The 25,704-nt window shown below is 34.3% G+C and overlaps 1 long non-coding RNA gene across 1 annotated transcript in view; it reads left to right on the top strand.

Moving 5' to 3' along the window:
* Positions 1-17,667: 17,667 nt before the first annotated feature.
* Positions 17,668-25,704, top strand: part of LOC110596024 — a 29,549-nt gene continuing 21,512 nt past the window's right edge. Inside the window, exons 1-3 of the long non-coding RNA XR_002482213.1 lie at positions 17,668-17,712; positions 19,602-19,636; positions 21,452-21,484. This is a non-coding gene — a long non-coding RNA (uncharacterized LOC110596024). The remainder of the gene's footprint in view (positions 17,713-19,601; positions 19,637-21,451; positions 21,485-25,704) is intronic.

The raw sequence follows: 25,704 nt of genomic DNA, 5'->3' as shown, positions 1-25,704 counted from the left end.
GTATACCATGCTCCTTGGATATGATAGTATTCCTAGAGCTTTATTGTGGGATTCCACAGGACATAATAGAAAATAAATTATTTAACTAGAAAAAAGGAGCTGTGTACATGATCTTTAAAGTTGTGTTATTATCTTAAGTTTATCCCTAGGACAAGAAAAAAAAGCATTTTTCTGTTGTGCCCAAGTTCCTTAGGTACACACTACAAATAGCTACTGGGCACAAACTGATCTCCAAAAGTGTAGAAAGCTAAAGAGCAATCGCCAGTCTTCCTTCCTCTCTCCCTTATGTTGCCCTACTTACACAGCTGCTGGAGCAGCACTGCTAATTAGGTGATGTCCCTTGTTCTCCACCATCTGGGTGACATGGTCTGGTCCCCTCCCAAGTCTCCTTTGTGGCTCTGCTTTCCGGCATTGTACACCACACTCTGACCCCCTGGAAAACACTGTGACTCTGTACCATGCTGGGGCTTGTGGTGGAGTCCACTGGTGAAGCAGGTCCCACATGGGAAAGTGCTAAGCTCAGTGACAAGCAAGGGACTCTGAAGCATAAAGTAACCAAAAAAAGAATAGCGAAGTGAAGTCTTCTGTGACTGAATTTGGATATCTTCTCAGGAAGTGTAACAATTCAATTGTTTTTCTAAATTATCAAATCAAAATATGTGAAGCTTGCAAGCCTACTGTGAAATCAGAGAGTTTACACAGCATCAGGGGATGCCTTACTGTACATTTTGTAAATATTTCACTCTGCTTTTCTTACATTTTCTGTGATAGAGAACGAGCAGCATTTAGTTTGTGGTGAAAAGAAAGATCCGAGTGCATACACTGGAATGTTATTTTCAAACATTACTGTATTTTTTCTTTCTAAATCCAAATTTCCTAATTTTTTGATGGAGAATCTTCAAGACAGCTATTTTCATTGTGTGTGTGTGTGTGTGTGTTTAAGTAAAGAAGACAATATGTATTGTAATGTGTGTTGTTTCAAGAAAATTCAGTCATTTAAGAGTGCCTGATAGGAATTAAAAACACATTGCATTTTTGTATGTGATACAAAGTTAGAGTTTGCTTTATAATTTGTATAAACCTTTACTCTTAAATAAATTGAACTGTACCTAGACTAAAACTCCCAGATTCATCCTCCTTCTGCCAAATGTTATTAGCAGCAAGTTAAAAGTGGGCCTGCTGTCACTGTGACCCTAGCTGACCTCTTAATTTCTTGAGTTCAAGTCCAATTAACCTCTAGGAAGAGGCGCAACTGTTCTAACCAGACAAGTCAATAGAATCCAATAGTAATCATTTCATTTTCTGTCTTGTCAAAGGGTGGCCCTCCCACCTAACCCATTTCACACAAAGGTGGTCATTTATCACCGTTTAGAGAACTGTACTGAGCCGTGTCCTAGCCCTGCCTGAAGTACATTATCAATTGTACAGACGGGAGCTAGGGCGAGCCGTGCTGTGGGAGTGCTCAACAGAAGGTGCGACTAGCAAACCTTCCTTGTCTGCACAACCTGTTGGTGCACTTTACATAGCGATTCCCAAAGTTTGGATCCAGACTGAAACTGGTTGATGTGTAATGTATTTCCTTCAAAGAAAGACTGTCCTTCCAAACCTGATTAATGTATACGGGCATACGGGCTCTCTTTCCAGGAAAGTCAGACATTGTTATGATAATTTTAAAAAGACTCACTTTGAAAGTAAATGGTGAAAAAAGACATTCAAAAGCAATAGGTATGTATAACCAGAGCCAGTTCTCAACTAGGCTGCTCCTGGCAGAGCGAGAGGAAGAACAATTACCAGTGTACTTCACATAAAATAAAGTTTACTTTAAGCCAATTTTCGAGACAATTACTCACAAATAATTTAAGATGATCATCATGGTATATGGATTTCTGGAAGTAGTTCTTTGAAATATTGTTTTTCAGAGATGGTTTTGTTTTGTTTTTTTTTGAGTTGGAGTCTCACTCTGTCGCACAGACTGGAGTGCAGTGTCCGCTCCCGGCCACCACAGCCTCGACCTGCTGGGCTCCGGCGATCCTTCCGCCTCAGCCTTACAAGTAGCTGGAATTATAGGCATGTGCTACCACGCCCAGCTGATTTAAAAAAAATTTTTTTAACTCCAAAACTAATAAGCTTAAAAAACTTGACTTATTAGAAATTGAATTTTAGAAGGGATCTAAAAACCAAATTATGATAACTTATTTTTAGTGTTTCCAATTAAGACATAAATATGGAAACCTGATATTTCATTTATATTCCCGCAACAGAATTGTATATACAAGTATCATCTGATTTACTTATGCTTTAAATTTTATCATTTAAATTAATGTGAAAACTTATCAATCAATAAGAAGCTGATTACTGAGAAAATATGTAACGTCTCTGACTTGGCATCTATTTTAAAATCAAGAAAACACAATTTCTTAATGTGGCTTTTCACTTCTACATTGGATCTTTTGGGACTCTGCAAGTTTAATATATATATTTTTAAAAAACCCCTCTAAACTAAGGATCAGAATCCTTTGGCATCACTAATACATTTAATTCTTCATTTTCTTTCTCTATTTTTGTACATTTCATTTCTACTTTTATCACCAAAAAACATTAGCTGCAATGTACAGACAGGGATATAATGTACGCAGAATTAACAATTCTAGTTTCAGACTAAGACACTCTCCAAAGTGAGACCACTAAGAACATCACGGATCCTAAGGTATAAGAAATAGATCTTTTACTTCCTAGAGCAGCACTGTCCAATAGAGCTTTCTGTGAAGATGGAAATGTAATATCATTATGCTGCCTACTGCTGTAGCCAGTATAACCATATGTGCCCATTGAGCACTTGAAATGGGAGAGGGCTGCTGGGAGGTGAACAACATGGTGCTTAGAAGGCCCTCAGTCTTCACAGGGTAGGACATAGCAGAGTTTCTGTCTTCGAAAGTTGACAATAAACTTTGGACTCTCAAATGTACAATTAATCTTAAACTCTGTGTCTGCCCTTAATTCTCTTTGAGTCTGTGGGTTTAAGTAACATGCACAGGAAGGATAAACTGATTTTCATTAAATGTAAACAGAACTTGAGTCTTAGCATGGGTACTTATACTCCTGTGTGAAATTAGTGTCATTTGCAATAGGAGCTAAAATGTAAAACTTCATGCTGTCTCACCACCTTCCAGGAGAATAGTCTCAAGGTTGTCTGAGCCTGGTGTCTATGGATCGACTGGTAAATGTAAAGAACTTGGGTTATTTTTGACATATGAAATTATTGCTCCTCATATTTTATGTACATATTCCTTATGGTTAACAGAATATGTTCCGCAAATAACATGGAATATAAATATTTTAAGATCTATGCAGAATTAAATAAAAATTTAAGCCACTTTTGAATTATTATTATGGAGATATGAAATATTGTTTCTGTGAATTAACAAACTATCCTCCTATGAATGTTCACATGTATGAGACAAAAACCAGCAGTAAAAAAAAAACTCTCTAATTTAGTTGTTCAGTTTCCTACTGTCTTGTATTAAAAGCTACCTAATAGAATTTATAGTTGGAGAAACCTTTTAGACAGCACTCTTTGTATTTTTTATTAAGTCCAAACTCAGAGAATCTACTTAGTGTCAATTTTGTACAATGGTTATATTGCACAGCATATTTTATTTTAAATCTGCAGGACATGATGATAAATTGATAATTGACCCCAAGGCCATTATAAATAAAGAGACCCTGTTTTTCATTAGTACAATAATACCTCGTCATAAGAGAAAGAAGACTGATGCTAATTTAGCCCCGAGAAGTGCTCAATCAAGAACACGTGGTTTAGAAACACACATTTAAAGAAGGCAAATTTCTAGTTGTGAAGAGTAAAATAAAATTCAATTATAAAAATGTGTGATTAGAAATATGCCAAATGCAGTTTATGTTGTGTGCTGATACACAAAAAATTCTCAGTGGTATTTACTTTTAAAAAGTTTGTTGAGAATTAAATTAAACATGTCAGATAATACAATTCTTGGTGGTATTTTCGTTTAGGGCATCCAAATGTAATTGTTTCACCTCAACATCTCCACCCTAGGAGCAGTTTCCATAAAAGTCCATTCATGTGGAGACATAGCTTTAAAAATGCTCCCCAGACTCATATGTGCTTTATATCACCACATGTAGACTATCTGTTTTAGTTCTACTGGCTATTGCTTCTTTAATAAAGAAACAAAATGCATTTTGAGACTCTTGTTGTAAGTAGAGGTACCATGGAGAATTCAAAGTCTACAGAATGTAGTCACTGATCTTCAGAATTTAAATATATAGAAAAGGAACACTCACAGAAGGTAATATTTTATCAGTAAAATACGAGGTATTAACCAAGTGTTCAGCCCATGCAAAAATAAAGAGATAGCATTAATTTGACAGAATTAAGACGACTCATAAGAAATATAAAAATAGTCTTGAGGGATAAGCATAATTTTAACTAGTAAGTTACAGGGGAAGTTTTTTTTTGTGTTGTAAAGGACACTAACAGGAAAGTAAAAAGATAAAACACAGAATGGGAGAAAACATTTAAAAATCATATGCCTAATAAGGGCTAGTAATTTTAAAAGAAGGTATACAAATGGCTAACAAACACATGAAAAGATGCTAATCATTTTAGTCATTTGGTAAATGCAGATCAAAACTACAATGAGATATTACTTCATATCTACCAGGATAGTTAAAATAAAATAATACAGGCAATAAAAAATATTAGAATGATTGTGGAGAAATTACTGATGGAATGAAAATGGTATAGCCACTTTGTAAAATAGCTTTTCAGGCCCTTGAAAAGTTAAAAACAGAGTTAATGTACAACCCTAGCATTTCACTTCTAAGTATATACTCAAGAGAACTGAAAACATATGCCCACCTAAAAATGTGTACATACATGTTTATATTAGCATTATTCAAATAGTCTAAAAGTGGAAATAGCCCAAATGTCCATCAGGTGATCAATGGATAAATAACATGTGCTATATCCGTGTGGTATGGTGGAATCTTATTTAGTCATACAAAGAAACGAAGTACTCATACCTGCCGTAACAAGGTAGTCATACATGCCGTAACATGGACTTACCTTAAAAACATTGTGCTAAGTGAAAGAAGCCAGACACAATGGGAATATATTGTACAATCCTACTTATATGAATGGCCTAGAATAAATACAGAGAGATAGAAAGTAGATTTGTAGGTTCCAGTAACCGGGGGAAGGAAAAGTAGAAATGACTGTTAATGGCTACAGGCTTTCTTTTGGAGGTGATAAAGATATTCCAGAATTAGATAGTGGTGATGGTTGTACAACTTTAAGAATATACTGGCTGGGCTCAGTGGCTCAGCCTGTAATCCCGCGCCTTTGGGAGGCTGAGGTGAGTGGATTGCCTGAGCCCGAGGGTTCGAGACCCGCCTGGGCAGTGAGACCTCACCTCTACAATAAATCAAAAAATCAGCCGGGCGTGGTAGCGCGTGCCTATAATTTCGTCTACTCGGAAGGCTGAGGCGGAAGGATTGCTGGAGCCCAGCAGGCAAGACTGCACTCCAGTCTGGGCGACTGAGTGAGACTCCAACTCCAAAAAAAAAAAGAATATACTGAAAACCACTTAATTCTATACTTAAGGGTGAGTTATATGGTTTGTGAATTGTGTGTCAATTAAAAAAAAAGATATAAAGGGGCACATTAGGTAAAATAAGCAGTATGAGCAAAGATGAGAAAAGCTGAGAAGGAGCCAGATAAATCTGGAACAGGGCAAGTAATCTTCTTGATTGCAGTCTTGGGTGGATATGTATGAAGGTAAAGCTAAAATGTTGGATAAAGGAAATATAAGGAAGGGCTTCAAAGGGTAGGCTAGGGTGTAGAAAAAGCTGGAAGGAGGAAACCAACTACTCACAATAAACAGCAGTTGCTCCAAAAGATGAGAAAATTGTAAACCTGGTAGCTGAGGCAATGTACGGAGAGGGTCATGGGGGTAGGTCGAGGGGTTGAAAATAATAAGAGAAGCAGTTTTACCCAGTCAAGAATTCTTCTCTGACCAGAAGAAAATGTCTCCTCATCATTATCACATATACCAAGTAAAATGGAATTTGTCTTTTTAAAAGTACAAAACAAAAAACATTTTGTCTTTTACTTCACAAATGTTATTAGATATCAGTTATAATTATTCTTGAGGTTTTCCTAATTTTAACGACTTTTATTTTCTAGAAAAACAAAGTGACTAAATAACAGTAAGAAAGTTTAGTCTTAGAGTTAGGGATTTAGTTAAATTTGTAAAGGAACTAGAGGCTACAGTAAATCTGGGATTAAATGAAAACATCTATGAACAGGAATATTTCAAGCCATGGATTAGGTGGACAATTTCCCCACATAATGAAAGGAAATATATTAATTTTATCTGTGGAAGAATCTAGAGAGGCTATTCTTGGGTATAAGACATACCCAAGGCTAACAAATAAAAGGACTTTGTTGCCTCTAGCTGGGATAGTGGCAAGCTTGCACAGCAAATTGTCCTCTGATATCTAAGCATGTTCTCTATATTGTCCCAGAATTTTACTGGTCCTGAATACATTATTATTTATAATAATTTACATAAAGAACAGTAGAAAATTACATTCTAAATTATTTTTGCATATATTTCAGAGAAGATAAAGGGCAAAGACTGGCAGAGTAGGGAATGTTTACCCAGAAAATCTAAGTTCACCTTAAAGCATAGGAATAGGAACACAAGCAACTAGGACCAGAGAAGGTATTTTTGGTAAGTATATTCCTTGACAGGCAGAAGAAGTCAGTGAAAACATTTTAGCAGGAAACATGTATCAGAAAAACCAAGTTTAAAAACATTTAGCACATCGAGGAAAAAAATCTGACAGAATGTTGTGACATGAACACACATGGTAAGGGCCTAACCTTAGTACCAGTGAAATTCCAGTGTGTGTAATCAATAATTTGATATGGCAGACTCATGAATGATCCCAGCAAGAGACAAAGATGCCCTTTTATTAACTCAGGGGCAGTAAAATTGAAGAGAAAGTTGAATATGAGTGGACGTTTGAGAAAATCCTGAAATGTGACTGATTCAGAAGTGTGGGGTGGATTATGGACAGCCTTGGATGTCAAGAAGAATATTGCATATGATAAAGACAACATGGAGGGATCTGTAGCATGAAGAAAATGTTTTCCACAAGAAAACTGTGTGGTCCTTTGCCTGGTAGACTAATAAAGTGATGGCAATATGAACAAGAAAAAGTTTAGAAAGGAGACACTGATAACATGTGTTTGTAAATTCAACAGTCACATGCAGATTCTCTTCTACATCCCTTGCAGTTAACCACGCATCAAGAGTGTAGTGTTGGAAACAATATAATCTCCACCGCTCGTGTGTTCAGAATCTGTTCTTGTAAGCAATTGCAGTACAATGTGACAACCACAAAGCTAGGAGCATGCCAAAGTGGGTAATGGATGAGTTAGAGAAATTGTCACACAAAAAGACCTATTTGAGATGGATTTAAAAATTAAGAGGAGCTTACAAAGCCAGAAATTCCCAAAAGAATTTGAAATGACAGAGAAAAGTATCTGCAGTAATGGGTAAATCAAAAGTAGGAGATGTTCTGAGTCATGATGAGAAATTTGATGAGGTTGGATCCAAGAATTCCAGTACTAAGGAGCTCCTGGAGAAGAACATGATGTTGAAGATAATATGACATTCAGATTTTATTCCACAGTCAAGCGGGAGCCAGTGAGGATTGTAAAGCAGGGGAATAGCAAAAATTATATTTACATTCTAGGAAGATTGTGATTGGATTTAAAGGGGAGGGAGTGTGGAGGCTGACTAGGATCTTGCTCTCTTCCAGAGGAGAGCTGATGAGGATCTCCTCTAGCACTGGTTTAGAACATGAAGAAAACTAATTTGAGAACTTTTTAGGAGGTTAAATCACAAGAAAAAGGCGATGTAATGAAGGGAGAAAGCTTGTGTGAATAAAATGGATGTGTCATTTATTAAGATGTGAAAGACTGTAAGAGAAGTAGGTCTCAGGTGGAAGTCGGGAAGACAGTAAATTCATTTCGGTGTATGCTAAAAATGAGTTGTCAAACACACTCTTCTTTGAGCTCAACATTTTTTAAGATGTGCCCTTTCTTCCTCTTTAACTCGATGTGAAGAAGGCAATTAGTTTACGCTTTTCCTTGCATCTGTTATCCGTGGTGGAAATATAATTCCTTTTGTTCTTACACATTTGTTTTAGGACTTTTCATCTTTTTTATTTAGATAAAAAGCATTTAGATCCATGAATTAACCTTGTTCAATTCTGTACCATGGAGTGTTGTTTTGTTGTTATTGCTAGAATTGAGCCTGTTATTTACTCTTCTCTGCTGAAACAGCCCAAGGGGAAGAGATGTGACCTGAGCATTTGAAATTCAGTATCTGGTTAATGCTTTTTGTTCAGTGGGTTTAACAATATTCACAGATAAGCAACTCAGAAGGATGATCCTCATATTATAGCCCCCTCCAGGTATTCAGGAAATAGGTTTTCTCTTACTATCCAATAAACATAATCCAAAATAAACATCTGGTTTTTCAAATGTATATTTCTGCATATATGTGTCCTGTCAAGTAGTTCAATATCTATTTTGCGATAATGCATCCAAAGATTTTCTTCCTAAAATCTTTATGCATGACTATTTTTAAATCGTGAAATTGTTTTAGGTGTAGACTTTTATTATTACAGTCTTCAATGTCCTATTTTCAAAATATTGATTTAAATTTACATTTTGATGTAATTGACAGAGAAGGTGGAGAGAAAAAGTTCTTAGGCAATGGGTACCCATGGGAGAGTAGATAACTGGAGGAAGAATAAAACTATGACCTTCCAAGTATTAACTATTTTCTGTCTCACCATTTCTACTATCTCTTAGTCTAAGTCCTGAGACTTTGTGTTTGTGTATTAAGAGTTTAGAAAAATAAAGAAAAATGGCCACGTTAATGGGAAAAGGTGAAGACTGAGAGTTTGGAAATCTTGTTTCTAAAACTAACCACTGAAACTGCCACAGCCTGAATATTTGCTCGTTGGCATTTCTTTAACTGGACAGTATAATGGACAGGTATACTTGAGGGAAACTGAAAGTGATGATGGGGAATATCACTTAAATGCATAAAATATAAGTCCGTGGGTATCTGTTTTGTAATATATATGTGTGTGTGTGTGTGTGTGTGTGTGTGTGTGTGTGTGTGTGTGTGTGTATGTTTTTTCCAGAAATCTAAGCAGAAAGAATGGAGTGACTATTTTGGAATTAGATTAAAGAAATAGAATAACGTTAACTGTAAGTATTGCAGACCACAATACTTTACCAATAGTCTTTGGACTACAAAAGAAAGAAAGAAAGAGAGAGAGAAAGAAAGAAAGAAAGAAAGAAAGAAAGAAAGAAAGAAAGAAAGAAAGAAAGAAAGAAAGAAAGAAAGAAAGGAGGAAAGAAAGGAGGAAAGAAAGAAAGGAGGAAAGGAAGGGAGAAGAAAAAAATAAAATGATATTTGCGAGGTGATTTTTTTTTTACTTTTTAGAGATTTAAAAGCCTGAAATCAACTCATTAAATAGGTGACAGCAAATAGTAATTGAATTAAAATTATTGATTTGTCTTAAGTGTCTCTTTAGTGAGGCTATCTACCTATATTCATTTCTGTCTTGCCTCTAATAAGCTGTTGTTCTTGAAATAAGTGTGAAATAAGCAAATACACTCACATTTACTACAGCAAACAGGCCGCCCAGAATCTAATTAGACAAAACTCTGCCCATCTGCTCAGCATTATCAAGGGGCCTGCTCAAATGGACGCTGTTTCATTACTAAAAGGCAGAGAGATGCAAATTGAATTGAGCTGGACTTCCTCTCAGACAGAGACCAGGGCATAAAGTCAAACCCTTGCTGTGATCTAACAAAGCACCAGTGGGAAAAAGTGGGATGAGAGGGGATTTCTTTTTCTGAGGCCACATGTCTAGTACTTACTAGAGGCCATAAGGGAGTGTTCATCCCATTGTTCCGTACAAGGCTACATGAGTCACCACAATATAAACCTTGTTCACTATGCAAATTGTTGATTTTGGTACTTAGTCCCTTGTGACAGATGCCCTTTTATTAGCTGTATGTCACGGCATGTTGAATGCAATTCAACACGAGTGAGACAAAAACTAGCAGATTGGATAGGAGAGTTTGTGCCATAAAGTTAGTAGTTTGCATTTAGTACTTAGTTATACTCAGAGATTAACAATTGTTAAACATAGTGTCCATGGTATGCAACAATTTCAAAACCTTTTTTTGGTAACATTCCTGCCTAGACAGTTTTAAACTAATTTCAACAATTTCTCTATTAATAGCGATAATTAATTGATGATATATTCAAAAGATTGAAAAACCGTTGATTTTAAAAGGTTGTTGGTTTAGAGCAACTAAAAAGCTAATATATTGTATGAAAAGTTCTGCATTTTGATCTTGGAAATAGACTTTGAAATGGCATTTTTTCTCCATATGATGAATGTGTGCCATTTTCTTCAGTAAAAGCTATTTTCCTGCACAAATGGATGCATTTTATCCAGGATTCCATTCATGCTTATTTTTTAAAATGTTTATCTCTTTGTAGAAATGCACTCTAATAAGGATCCAGTCTTCCAAGTTTCAATAGGAGCAAAAGAATTAGGTTTTGTGTTAAATTTAAAGGTTTTTCCCGTTAAGTATTTTTCCTGATAAAAGGTTACACTATATCAAAAGGGAACTACATACAGCTGGTTAAAATCTTGAAAACTGGAGACCTATGGTGACAGATGAAATGTTTCTTGTTGTATTTCCAAAGACAGAAAAGCCTGAAGCAGGGGGAAAATAAATTCTATTTCCCAGTCCTTCCTTGTTGTACTCTATTCTCCACTCAAAGGGTTCATTCCCAGGTTTTCTCCAACTACTCATACCTTCTTAGTAAAGCCCATTCCTACACTCCTAGGAAAAGTCAGATGCACAATTCTATCCTGCAAGAATAATTAATGAGATTTAAAGTATTATTTTGTTACACTTCTCCTAAAAAACTATAATTCCATTTTCTACAGACTGGGGTCATTATTTCCAAACGAAGAGGAGGCACACTTTAGTACTGAGACAGCAAATACTTTGTCTCATGAATCTGTCCCATATGCATAATAGACATTAATGAGTGATCATAAAAGCCCTGTCAACCTAATACTTAGTGTGCTCATTGCTCTTTGCTATCCTTGCTCTGGCATCTGGCAGACCAACTATGAACATCAGATGGAGTGGCTGTTTCAATTCCAGAGGAATAAATTCATTGGTTGGCCTGGAACTTAACAAGAAGAACCTCAATGAATGTTGTGGTGACTTTGCTAGTTAGATTGAATGAAACACATGCCAAATAGTATTCTGGTCCAACAATCCCTTTTGCGTACACCACTTTCTTAAGCCCAACTCCACCTTTTTTGAATCTCTATACATATTGTGTGGTCTTTATCTGAACACCTGTGGTCAATGTTGTCTTTTGAATACCTCATTTAACTGTTCCTTACATTTAAATAAAAGAGTTGCCTATTAAAGCATCATGACACCTTCCTCTTGACACGCTTGCATATCAGGCTAATGTGACAAATTATTAAAATGGGGTTACAGAAATACTGATTATCAAACCATACTGAAAATAACATATGCCCAATTGTTAAAAATAAGCAGAAGTTGGGGAACCCTTCGGGTCTCCTCCCACTGTGGAAGCTTTTTCTGTCCTGTCAATAAGTCCTGCTTTAGATAAATAAATAAATAAATAAATAAATAAATAAAAGCAGAAGTTACATTTGTTATTAAAGTATGTTGGTGGTTAGAAATTCTTACCTTCATGGGATTGATAATATAGATTTTTATCAAATTTTAATAGTGATGAAATGTCCTAAAACCACCAGTTTTTTACTTTGCTTATATTTTCCTTCTGTATACAATAATACAGTTTGTGTATTTATTTGACACCAAGAGTTGATTAGTTCTTTTGTCTGACAGAGTTGAGTAATGCAGAGGAGTGTATGGTGCAGTGCGTGAATCAAGATATTAAGGAGCAATATTAAAACATCTGCTTTAATGTCTGCAGTTCTTCCCAAGGCTATGGATACTTGCATTCAATAGTACCTTGAATTGCCTTCAGCTTATTCTGAATAGAGTATTCGTGTTTGAATTTATTATTGCAAAATTGCATAAATATTTGGGTGCACTGTTATAAAATTATTTTCTAGGTTGCTGTTCATTTTGTGTGCTGAAGGGAGAAAGAAATCATATCAGTGTTAAATTTGCTGTGAAAATGTAAATCAGAGAGAGTTGCTTAAATGTCAGGGTTTTTATTTGTATTTGTATTTGTATTGTATGTTTTTAATGTCAGTGTGAATTTTATTGGTTCTCTTTTCAGATGCCTGGACACAGAATGGGCTGGTATCATTCTCCAATGATTGATTAGGCACCACAAACATCACTGTATCAGTATGTAAAAAGTTACTGGCACCCGCAAAACCTACCAGCAATCTCAAACAGATCTTTAAGGATTGGTCACAAGCGCCTGTCCCTAAAGTGGAATACTTTGTTGCATCTGCTTTGAATCTCTGAATCTGGATGTCAGGATCTTATTGACTGTTTAGGGAGTTCACTGCCACAGAGAGAACACTTGAGAAATAGTTCCATCCTCCCAAATGAACTGGGATACTTTGGCAGTGTTTGGATTATGTATGGAGGGTGTTCTGAAGCTACTGCACTCTTAACTGCTGTTCACACCTTTGCTATGAAGCCGTATTTTATGATAGAGGCAGTAGATAGCATTAATGGGTAGCCACTTGTTACTACCTCTTCTGTTGGCTATTCTATCAGCCAATTGTATTACTTTATATTTGGACATCTTATGAGATTTTGATCAGTGTGTGCAAGTTGTAGTAAAACAGCTTGAGTGATGCATTAACCAAAGGCAAGTGAGAAATTTTAATGAAATTAGGGTGGACTGAAACCCATGCCCAAAGTTTTGGTGAATATGAGAACATGTTGCCTATAGGTTTTAGTGCTTTAGGTTGGAATTAGGGTCAATGATGAGAATAGAATACAATGGAAATAAGATCTGGAGGATGAGTTATCACTCTGCAAATCTTAAAGTTTAAAAGTTCAAGGAGACTTTCTGATTGCAGAAAGTTGAGCAGAAAGGTTTATGTATTTGTGAATATTTCTGCAAAAGTCAAACATAATTTTGGGGCAGGTATTTATTAGGGAACCATTTTACATTGTATTAAAATAATGTAAGACAGGTAACTGTAGTTTTTTTGACTTTAATGACTGTGATAGTAAGACATATTGGCTAGAAAAAATAGTATGTAAAAAATAGGATTGAATGAAGTTTATGATGAAAAGGTATCTCAGATTAAGGAGTACAACTATGAGATTCTCAGGGCTCAGAACACAATACCCCAAAGTATGGTGCCTTGGTATGCTGAGTACATTAAACTAAAGGAGATTGGAATGCCTTAGAAGCAAGTACTCTCTGGCCTTCTCCTGTCCTCCTGTCTCCTAGTCCTATTTTTTCCCTACAGGAAGTCACAGCAACCAGAATTCTGCTTTCCTGAGGGATTTTATAGAAACTAGAGCTCTTCTCCCCAAAGTCATTCAGAAAACTTAGAAAGATCATTCTCTCTCTTATTTCTTCATTTCTTTTCCCTTGCAGACCCTCATTTTAGAGGGGTTCTGCTTCATACCTGGGGGAAAGGAATATGACACAGAGAATCCAAGAAGAAACTAAATAAATAGGCCTTGCTCAGTTTCCCCTTAGTCTATTGCCATTAAATTATTCTCTTCTGTTCAATCCAATTTCTACATGACTGTCTATTCTTCATTGAAGCTAATCATAAAAATGATCAGTTTTCTTTGGGTCTTCATAGATGAAGGCTCTCTTGTATGTGAAACTTTGATTAAATAAATTTGTTATACTTTTCTCTTATTGATCTGTTTTGTGTCATAGGAGTGTCAGTTGTGACAATTATGATGGGTGATGAAAGGTATTACACCTTTCCACCTCTACAAAAGTAACCACCCTTAAGAGTCTGCTTTTGTTAGGCTGGAGTGCAGTGGCACACTCACGGCCACCCTAGCATCTGCCTCAGCCTTCCAAGTAGCTGGAACTACAGGCGGGCGCTACTATGACCAGCTAATTTTTTATTTATTGTAGAGATGAGGTCTTGCCAAGTTGCCTGGGCTGGTCTCCAACCCGCGGGTTCAGACAGTCTGCTCTCTCGGCCTCCCAAAGTGCTGGAATTACAGGTTGAGCCACCGAGTCCAGCCAATAAAGGCTAATTTCTTGAGTTCGCCTCCACTATGTCCCCTTCCTTCCACTTTACTTTTCTAATCTTCCTCTTATTTGGACCATCTGTGGTCAGTATTTACAAGGTATATTGCTTGTAAATACAAGATCCTTAGTTATTTTCTACCTTTAATTGCCTGAAATGTTTCATTTAGGCAAGGTTATAAATTTGTTTCTATTTCACATAAGTAAATATTCTTATGTAAATACAGTGTCCCAAACACCTGAGTCATATGAACCACACCAGATCACACAAAATTCTTTAAATATCACATAAACTTTGAAAATTTTGTGCTTCTGATTATTTTGTTTATGTTTCCTGGTATGCCAATACTTGCTTAATCGATAATTCATATCCAAAGCATTTGATAATATTTTGGACATTAATAGTACATTAAAATTACTTTTATTCTCTGATAAATAATGACATTTTTTCAGAAGAGGGATCATGTACCTTCAGCTTTCTATCTGTGGCCCATAACACAGAGTCTTGTCAGTATCAGGAATGTAATAGATTGTTGAGGAAATGAATAAATTAAACTATTAACTATTAACCTAATATAGAAATCAGTGAGAGCTATGAAGCTATGCTCCAATGAAGTAAGCTTAAATCTTTGCTTAATTTCCTGATGAGTAGAGGATAGGATTTAGCTACTCAACACACACCAATGTAGTACCCAAGTTGGTGTGCAATTTCCAATGCACTAACCTCAACTCCACCCTTCTACCCCTTCTAATCAGAAAACATACACGATGCAGATGAGTCAGAGTTATAATATTTATAAATAATTATAAATTTATTTTAAAAAGTAAACAAATTACTTGCAAAATTTTCTTTATTCCTTCAGAGTACTACTTTTAAAATGAAGTCGTAATGAAAAAATTGTGTAATGGTTAAATACACTACTTTTAAAAAGAGAAATATTTGTGTTTAAACACCGGACAGAGTGAGATTACATTTCATAGAAATTATTAGGCCTTGAGTTTTCCAGGAATGTTATATTTCATTCTTGGAAATTTACAATGAATATTGAATTACCCGAGAAGTTCTGCAGTAGACATACAGCTTGATGGAGATCTAAGAAGCATGTATATTAGCTATGTACTATTCTACCTTACCTAAGTCAGTTCTAATGTTTAACTTAAATTTTCAGTTTCTGATTTTCCAATATTGATCTGGAATATAACTTACTAAAATATTTTCAAGCCTACTGAGAAAATAAGAATGTTGCTTGATTATAGAAGTCCAACTTGCACCCAGAGGAAAGGGAGAAGATTGAAGCAATTACCTGCTCCATGTTAGGAAAAACATTTTTAGTAGTTTGAGATAATTTTAGTGCCCAGGTGTATACTTCTGTAGTGTATTTTGTCTATGCATAAATTATATTTCTTTCCTGTCTTACAAGAGCTGAGTTAAGCAGAATATATGATTTAATATTACTTATTTATCCTATGATACTAAGTTCAATTCCTTTTAATGGTATTAATCAAGACAGTTGTTATATTAAGCTATCAAACAAATCCAAAATCTTGGTGTCCAAAAATAACAAAGATATATTACCAGATTACACTACATATCCATTGTTATAAACTAGCCACTCCCTTTCACTTTAACGTCATTAAATGATTGAGACTGATAGAGAAGCCACAATGTAGAAACTATTACATCATCTATGTTTCTGTTCAAAAGCGACATTGTCATTTCCACACACATTTCTTTGCTAAAGTAAATCATACCCACATCAAGGGAGCAGGGGAGTACAATCCCTTCTTTTACTCAGAAGTTGAAAATAATATTACTAACCAATAGGAATGCCATAATATCAGTCCATATTTCTGAGATGACATGCTAAATTAAAAATACTTAAAATAAAATCACGAATCTATTTAAAAACAAAAACAAACAAAAGAGGAAGAAGACTGAAGATTGTAACTAGCCTGTGCTGTGGCTATTAGAAAAATTTGGCATTGAAATGCCAGGATGACAGAAGTAATCATTATATTACACGTAACCAGAAAATTATACAGCAAAAAATCTAATGTCACAGCATATCAGATATTCCTGTAAGCTTTCTTTTTTTTTTTTTTTAACAAGGCATTCTGTTTACTTTTGTCTGGCCTTATAAAGTCTATTTCTCAAACTTCCTACTTAGAGACACTTAGGATATTTTGCACAAGACTTTTCAAAACCTATAGCTTCAAATTCTTTAATGATTGGGACAGATATGGTGGAGAATCAGATATAGTTCACACAATTATTTAAATTTTCTGCCCTATAGATACGGTAAGGGTGATAACATTTTGCAGCTTCTTGTTTAATCTCTTGATAGTGACTTGATAGTGATATAAATTGACATTTGGCATAGAGCAGGTTCTAATAAACAGTGCATGAGTAATTTGAGAAGGTTGATGGTGATGCTATGTTAACATAACTAGCTGTACATGTGTAACTAATGAGAACAAATAATCTAAGGGTCAAAGAATGCCTGATTTAGTTTGGTGAAGCAAGGTAGAACCACTACAATTTAACTCATTAAACTCATGGAAAGTGTTCTAATATATAAGGAGGTTTGCTCCTTTGTTGGAGCTTTGAACTTGTAGAGACAGACTCCTTGGTGTTAATTTAGGCAAGCTATGCATCCCAAGTCTGAACACATATTCTGGGAGAAGATTGCCACCTACTGGATCACCCACACTGCTCTGTCAGGTTTTATAGTTTATGTAAATAGCCTCCTTTAAAATAACATACGTTAAAAACAAAACCTAAATTTGTCTACCATACCTCTCTACATTTATTCTGACAACACCCCTAGATATGACATTATTTTCGTTATCCTCCAGAGTGAATTCAATGTGACCTTCTCCCATACTAGGCTGCCACCATTCCCTATTCCAGGGGTCACACAGTTTTTGGGGGATACGATAGAGGACCTTCAGCTTTTATTAATTGTCAAGTAAGCCTCAGTTGATATCCTGTCTCAATCAGACTCAATTATTACGTTGTATTTATAATAGATAAATGTTCTAAAAAGAAAAAGATTAGCATGATTTTTTAAAGATTAAGATTGCTTGAAGCAGTCCTATCTGAAAAAAATTCATCTTTGAATCACACTGTTGACCATATAGCACTTGTACATGGATAAAACTGATAACACTACAATTTAAAACGTATTCATCAGAGTAGAAAACTGTGAGTGATTTCTCTGTAATTACACTTTTGCATTCTGTTGTCACAGAGTGGCCTTTTTGTAACATAAGCAAGAGATTTCAACTGCATCTTTTGAGTATCAAAAGGAGGGTTTATTTGAGACCGCTTACAACTTAACTGTTAATTTTAAAAGTAAAAATGTTTTAAATATTAGTGAGTTGATATAATCGAATGGTGTGTGAGTTGATGAGCTTAAGGAAAGATGAGGAAAGAATTTAAATACATAGAACAGCAGGATGAGGAAGAGTGATAACTGGAAGAGAGAGGTGACTGAGAAGAAAAAATGAAATAGGAGCAAAGATTAAGAATAGTTACCAGAAACGAAGGTAGAAAGCTGAGATATTGTCTATGCAGGAGGCTACGTGATGTAGAACAAAAGCGCAGAATCAAAACTTTGGAATTACAAAGACCTGATGTCATCAGCAGTGTGATTGGGCAGGGTCTTTAACTTTGTGGAGGGCCAGTCTGATCTGCCACAAACTGAGAATTACAGTTGTCCCATATTTTTTGTTTAAATTAAATTGGATAATTTATATAAAATGCTTCAGGTTCTGAAACATCTAGTCAGCATTTTCTCATTTCAGTGAAGAATTTAAAAGACAAATAGAAAAAATAATAAAGACAGAAAATAAAAGTACATATGAAAGAAACTAGGAAAGGGTAGCTGAAAGAAAAATAATCAAAATGGCAATAGCAGTAGGAAAAATAAGACCTTAATGAGAAAATTGATGTGGAAATAAAAATAGTACTGGCTCAATATGATGCCCAGGTTACAAAAAGAAAGTAAAATAGGTAGGCAAATAACTTTTGCATTGGCCAAATCGCACCAAATGATCAGTTTAACTTTTCTTATCACTTACTAGTCATATGAAAATTTCCATTTTTTACCTGTAAATTTTTAGCTCATTTCTCTTTGAGCTACATTTCTACTTGTTAACAAATTTACAGGCATTTTGGCTTGACTATCTCACACATAACTTCAAAGAAAAATGTTAATGATGGAGTTTATTATTTTTTTCATTGTAAAATTGTATCCTCTCCCTAGTTTTTAGTTGATTATTAGCTTCACAGTTCTTCCAGGATGGAGCGCACTTAACTTACTTTTCCTCTTCTCTGTCATCACCCTTCCAATGTGACCTGACATTTGTGGCGGTGATAATGATGAAAACTAAACTGTATATGGTATTTTAGAACGTACATATTGCTTTCCTATACATAGCATCACTTAATTTTTTTTAAAGACTCTTTTGCAGAATTAATTATCCTATGTCTGTCTAAAACATTTTTATTATAAAAAAAAGTGTATGCTCCTTAATGCAACATTCGAGAGTTCCGTTATCTTATGGAACTTGATTTGGGGACTAATTTTCTTTATATTGCCCCCAATATCCTCTTCCTGACTGCTTTTCCTCCAATATAACTTTATGTTTTTCTCTCTTTGTATTGAAAGCCCATTCACACTTCAAGATCCTGATCCAATGCTAGTTTCTTCATAATCCATCACTCAATTAGAGACCAGCCACCCCAGAAGTCACCAGGTGCCAGTTTCTGCATCTCAAAAGAGCACTAGCATTATTTGGAGCTGTTTCTGACGAAATGGATACAAACATACAAATGTATATTCTCAGTAACTCATAGAGATTCAAATTTAGTGTTTTTGAGAAATTCATTCAATTGCTACTTTGAGACCAAATAATTTGCTTATTTGAAATCACGTGATCTGGTTGAGGGAAACTGCTAGGGGAGGGAGAGGCATACCTCATCAACAAGAGTACCTGCATGATCAATGTTTATATACCTAACCCTGAATTGCACCCCATATCTTTATAATAAATTTTTTAGAAAGAAATCACGTGATCTATTTTATAATCACAATTTTAAGTCTTCCCAAGTTAGTTATCTATTTAGAATAAGAATTTTAAGATAGCAGATAAAGAGGCAATACGAGCCACAGAGAATTGGTCAACTGCTTTGTTTTTTTATTTTTTGTATTGTTTTGTTCTTTTAAAAATTTCCTTCAGAAAATTGACTCTTTATTTGCCAATGGAAGAAATTGGTATGTTAACTTATTTATATTTATAATATTTATAAATAGAAAAAACAAATTCTGCTTATATTTACTAAATAAATACTGAAAAAAAAGAAGTACTTTTTTTTTGGAAGATCTTAAATATATTAGCCTACTCAGGCCTTCCAATGCTTAGATTCCTCTGAGTTTATGCTTACTATTATACTTTGGTTTTATAAAGAGTTCAGTACAGATTTGTCTCTTTTTCTAAGTCCCAGGATGGTAGACTTTCTATCTTAGACAATTTTGTGCTGAAAGAAAAATACAAACTGTCACAAGAACAGGAAATCAAGAACCATCTTCTCTGTGTTTGTTTCTGGGCACAAAGCATAGTAAAGACTGACATTTTGTCTTAAGTTTTATATAGGTGATGTAGTTGAAATGAGCTATGAAGACTTAAAATAACAAATAACTTGAATTTTAGGTTATTACATTATGACTGGCGACATGAAACACTCAGGACACCATATGCATGCGCGCGTACACACACACACACACACACACACACACACACACACACACCCAAGCAGATTTAAAGGTAGAAATACACTTAGCCTGTTTACCCAATAAGGGTGGACCTTATTCATAAGGTTTCATAAATACAAATATTAAAAAAGTGGATGTACCCTCAATGTAACTGTATTAGTTTTCTTTTTTTTTTTTCCTGAATTTCAGATTTATAAAAACCATGTCTCAGCTGCTACCTTTCAACAATTTTACTCTGAGGCAATAAATAATTCAATGTGCTAATTTGACAGATGACTCTCCAGGAGCCTCCTACCATTACTAGCATCATTAGGCCATAATATGCATGACGAGGATGGGCCATTCAGCAAATGTCCTTCACTTGTTTACCCCTAAAGAGCTGTACTCTGCACAATTAACTAATGAAGCATTATGGGCCCTTTTTTTTCTTCCCTGCTATTTCAATATATCAATGCAGAGAGTCTGAAGGAAAATATATTCTGTTTCCGTTTGCTAAATAAGTATTTACGGGATGGTTACAACTCTACTGTAGCTCCCAGATGAATAAGAGAAAAGTAATAAGATGGTCAAAATGAATCATCATTATTATTATTACTACTTCTTTTTCCTTTCATTGTTTGTGAAGAAAATGTTAAAGTAATTTGGTATTGAAATACAAACAAAAACAAAAACAAATACAAAACCCACACCAACAAAAACCAACCCCAAACAATGCTCAGATCATCTGCGTAATATCTGTTAATCATCAAGGATTTGTACATTGTCTTCATTAAGTTTCACAATTTTATCCTCACCTAAAACTCGATTGCATAAATTTTCTCTGATTCTGGTTTGTATTCAAGTTTAAAATTAAATTCCAGTTTAAAAATTACTGAAATGGTAGTGTAAATATGGGCTTTGGTGTGTATGAACCTACTTTTACTGTTCAAATCAACAAAATCTGTGCCTATGGAGGTTCAAATGAAGTCACTAAGTCCATGATTACATAGTTCCATCTTGCAGAATTGAGTTAAACAAACAAAAACCCAGCTGATGTGACTGCTGTTATTGTTTCACTGAACATTTGATTGCCAAGACATTTTGTTGCTAGGAAAAGGTGTCCTAAGGAGAAAATGATTTTAGCAACCTCTTTCTTGCATTTGCAGAGTGTATTATAGGTTCTTAGTTTAAATTTTATCATATCATTCACCACTCTGGTATTGTTTTGTTGTTTAGATTACAGAAAATTAACTCTGCTCAGAGCACGTCAATTAAAAGAAAAGTGGATGGGTCCAAAGACTAGAGCAGTTACCTTTTTTCTTTCGAACTTTCATTAAGACCCACAGTGGTGTTGATGTTGTTTCCCAAGAGGTAATAATCACAATTATTCTTTTCAGTTGTAAAACTATCTTTTTCAGTTGACAATACAGTTTCAAAGATAATCATTATAATGCTTCTCGTTATCCAAACAAAATAATAATAATCATTGTGAAACAATAATAATAAAATAGCTATGATTTAAGTGCCAGTTTAGTTAAAACTTTTTATGTTTGTTATATGTATACTAAAAATATGAAAAAATGGTGTGAAGTAGTTTTTGTTTCCTCTATAAACCTTTGAGATTACAGAAATTTTTTCTATTAAAAGAGAAAGAAGACAAATATATTTCAAGAGTTCAACAGACAAATTCGAGTAGATTGTCAATATCATATCAGTTTTGTAGGAGTTCTCAAAATTACTACTACTATAAACTATATATTTCCATGCACTCTGTCATTTGAACAATCAATCTATTCCTTTCTTCTTTCAGTAAAATCAATTTTAAACATGCTAACTCAATAATTAGTAAATTTAGTGGAAAAATAATTTGAACTCTTTTCAAATGTAAATGTTCCTAGTGGTCTTACTATAGCCTGGTAAATTATAAATGCAGTGACAGTGTGATACTTCTGATAGTTTGAATTTAATAAATAAGATACTGTTTAACATCTAAAATTCTTACTTTTCTATCTGCATGTAAAAATTGAATAAATTAATTGTAAAATTTATTTTTTTAAATGTAGTTATAAATGGAAAAGACTACTTGAATGCCAAAGGAAAGCGGTAGTTTCTTTGCTTTTTATTGGAGAGAAAGCCATGCATAATCTTTATAAGACATATCTCATTCATGAAAATCTGAAGAACATTTGTAACAAGTGTGAAATCTGAAGAACATTTGTAGCAAGTGTGAACATTTTCAAGGATCCATGCAGTACAAGACTGAATTTACTTCATGCAAAATTTCTTCCAAAAACAGTACGTTTGTGTTTGAACTATTTACTGGAGCTTTTGGTGTGATATATGCAGAGACTAGTATTTAATTCAGATATTCTATTAAGTGGAAAAGAGACAAAAATATAAAATACTTTATAGAATAAATAAATGATTCATACAATGAGCAAAACTTATTTTTAATGTTTGATTATTTATCCCTGAGACCTATCTAGCAAAAACAATATAGGTAATAATATTATGGCTTAGAATTAATGCAATAAACTCCATAATTTTAAGATTTTGGTATTTAAAATATGCCACATATCACTAATAATCACTGAAAGTAACTAGTAAATATTTCATATTAAAGCTTATTTTAAAATGTGCTTTCCATATCAAAAAAGTCATAAATCGATTTAGTAAATGAGATTCAAAAATTATAAGTTCTAAAATAAATGCATTATTTCTTTATAAATTTATCTGTAATTTACAGCATTTAACCAAAATTATTTCAAATTTCATTTAAGACTTCTAATAATGTATATCCCTGCTTTTTGGGAAAAAAAATTAAAAGCTACATGTGGTAATTTTCTAGAGCCTTGCTTATTCTTATGCAGTAATTTCTTCTTTTTTTAATGTGACATTGCTAAAAAATTCAATAATGTACCATTAAAAAAATCATACCTATACTAAATGCATCCCAGAAAGGCACACTCCTATACATATGCCACTTAACTGCAGGCTCACAGTTCATCGAAGACATTTCTGTTTATTTTGATATCTTTTGTTAAAGAAATCCACAGTAACAATGATGACCAGACAAAGAGAGGGAAAAAAAAGCCATTCATCCATTCATGGGTAATTGAATTCCCTCATATTTCATAAACAGACTGTCTATCTGTAGGATTGTGTTTTATTTGAATAACTTTCTTTAAAATGCTTTTCCTTATAAGATGGGGAATTACAATAATGTTTAAGAACTCAAGGTCAAAACATTTTTAAGTTAGTTTATTTGATGGATGCATTGCTGTGAGCGGAAGCTCTCCCTCCCTTTTCTCTCTCCTTCTCCTACAAATTGCCTTTAGACTGGATGTTTATTGCCCAATGTAAAGAACAAAACAGGGAGATAATTAAGCCTAGAATTGCCTGCTGGTTCTTATGACATTCAGGCCATGGGCCTGAGCCTAGGAGTCCACCCAAATCTGCAAAGAAGAATCCTTGGTTCTGAAACAAAGCCAAGTAGCAAGACATCATTACTGTTAATTACCTGATTAAAAAAAAAAAAAAAAAAAGACTTGGTGTCGGTGGCAAAACACCAAACTCAGTGTGGCAGCTGATGCTATAAAAGACAGTTGGTCTGACTTTTTGTCCTGTTGAGCATTGTACTGTGAGATGAGCTACCTCCATAAAGAGCTCAAGTAATTATACTCCAACAACTGTGTTTATACACTCTATATTCTGTATTGCGCCCTAATAACAACAAACAACCTGTCTTCTGGAAACAGGTGGCATCTGTCAAACATCAAATATAAAAAAGAGACATGCTCTCAAGTAGTAATTCATTAATTTATAAGCCAAAGTACATAAAGACAGGTGAAAATATGAAAGTACATTGCTTATAGGTCTTTTAATAAATAAATATGAATTAAATAAAACATGAGATATATTTTACAAAATAATCATTGATCTTTCCGATCTACCTTGGGAGGTAATAGCACAAAAGGAGGATTTCAGCACAAAATAGCACAAAAGAAGGATTTAACAAAAATATATGTATATATCTATAGACATGTGTATATACTTTTGTTTTTGCCTTTTTCATTCCTATTTTCATTGATTACTAATAAAAGTCAACTAAAAAATAGTTAAATGGAGTGGAGGAGCACAAATAATTATGTCAAGCTCAGAGAAGATTGTGTCATAGAATTCATGTCCGCATAATTGCAGGACATGGAGGTGATTGAGTAGATTTGTGTGTCCTAGGGAAAGTCATGTAGAATTTATGATATGATTAGGTATACCAGGTTTGCTTCTTGTCACCTGGGTGGCCTTAGGTGAGTTAAACTTCTAGAACTTAGTTTTTTTATACGTAAAATAAAAATATTCATACCCTCCTTTTATCACTGTTGTGAGCACTAAAAAATGCAGTATGTTCACTCAGCATAGTGCTCAGTACAAAGTAGACTTTCAATACATACTGGTTTGGGTAGCCATTTGAAATAAATTACTTACTTTTGAGATAACTGGCTATTTAAAGCAATTAACACAGAGTGGGCTAAGTTATAGCTGATTTGGTAAGTCTGGGCAGGCAAGCAAGTCACATTTTCCACCAATAAATACCCTGTCACCTAAGGTAAGAATACTCCAAAGCTCTGAAATCAGGTCCTAATCTCTATTTCTCTGACTCTCCAGCCCAGTCTGAAAGAAAGCAAACCTGAGGCCATCTTGTTCACTGTCATGGTCTCTCCCCTCACATACTCCAGAGCTGTAATAACATTATGCTTAAATAACCGGGTGAACAAATGAAACATTGATTAATTCTACTTGTGTGTTCTCATGTAGACCAACAAAATCTATTTTTAAAATTTTATATACATTTATGAAAATTAATCAAAATGAACGTGCATATTTGAAGGCTCAGAAACTGATTATTGCTGAAGAACCTAGACACTGATTGTAAAATCCTGTTCCTTTATTTTACAAATTTCTTGTTTACCTTTCATAATAAAAAGATTAGTCTGACACAGCACTCTATTCACCACTATACTCTTGAATAGTAAACTTTTCTGAGTTTTTATGACTGCCAATAATTTACATAAATAACAAGAGCATTGAAGTGCACACACTGCAGTTCTAGGGTAATGAAAGAACCATTACATTTAGCTTAGTAAGTATCCTAAATAAGATCCACCAAGAAACAATAAAAATAACAACACACATTGTGCTTTATATTTTTGTGTACTTTGGCTCATGCAATTTTAAATTTAGAAGTAATAATTCTCAACTCCAGATTCTAAAAGGTATTTTGAAGTTATTGCCATCACTTGCTTAAGAACAATCATAAGCTTTAAGTAAGTTTTTTGAAATGTCTATATTTCTTACTGGTAACTCCTATTCACTCTTTAAAGAGGCTGCATTTATATATACCTCAATCATCCTTTGTTGTTGTCAAGTCGACTACAGTGTATAGGTATACATAATTTTATAATAAAACAAGTCAAGCAATATTGGTAAGACATTAGAAATGTAGATGAAAAATGGTCATTACATTAGCATTTGGTGGACATTTGTATATCATAAAAATCACCTAAATAACGTGCCTTAAAATGGTAAAAGTA

Source organism: Carlito syrichta, unplaced genomic scaffold, assembly GCF_000164805.1.
Source record: "Carlito syrichta isolate Samal-C Ts95f unplaced genomic scaffold, Tarsius_syrichta-2.0.1 Scaffold305770, whole genome shotgun sequence".
Classification (NCBI taxonomy): Eukaryota; Metazoa; Chordata; class Mammalia; order Primates; family Tarsiidae; genus Carlito; species Carlito syrichta.
This window is presented reverse-complemented; position numbering and strand designations above follow the sequence as displayed.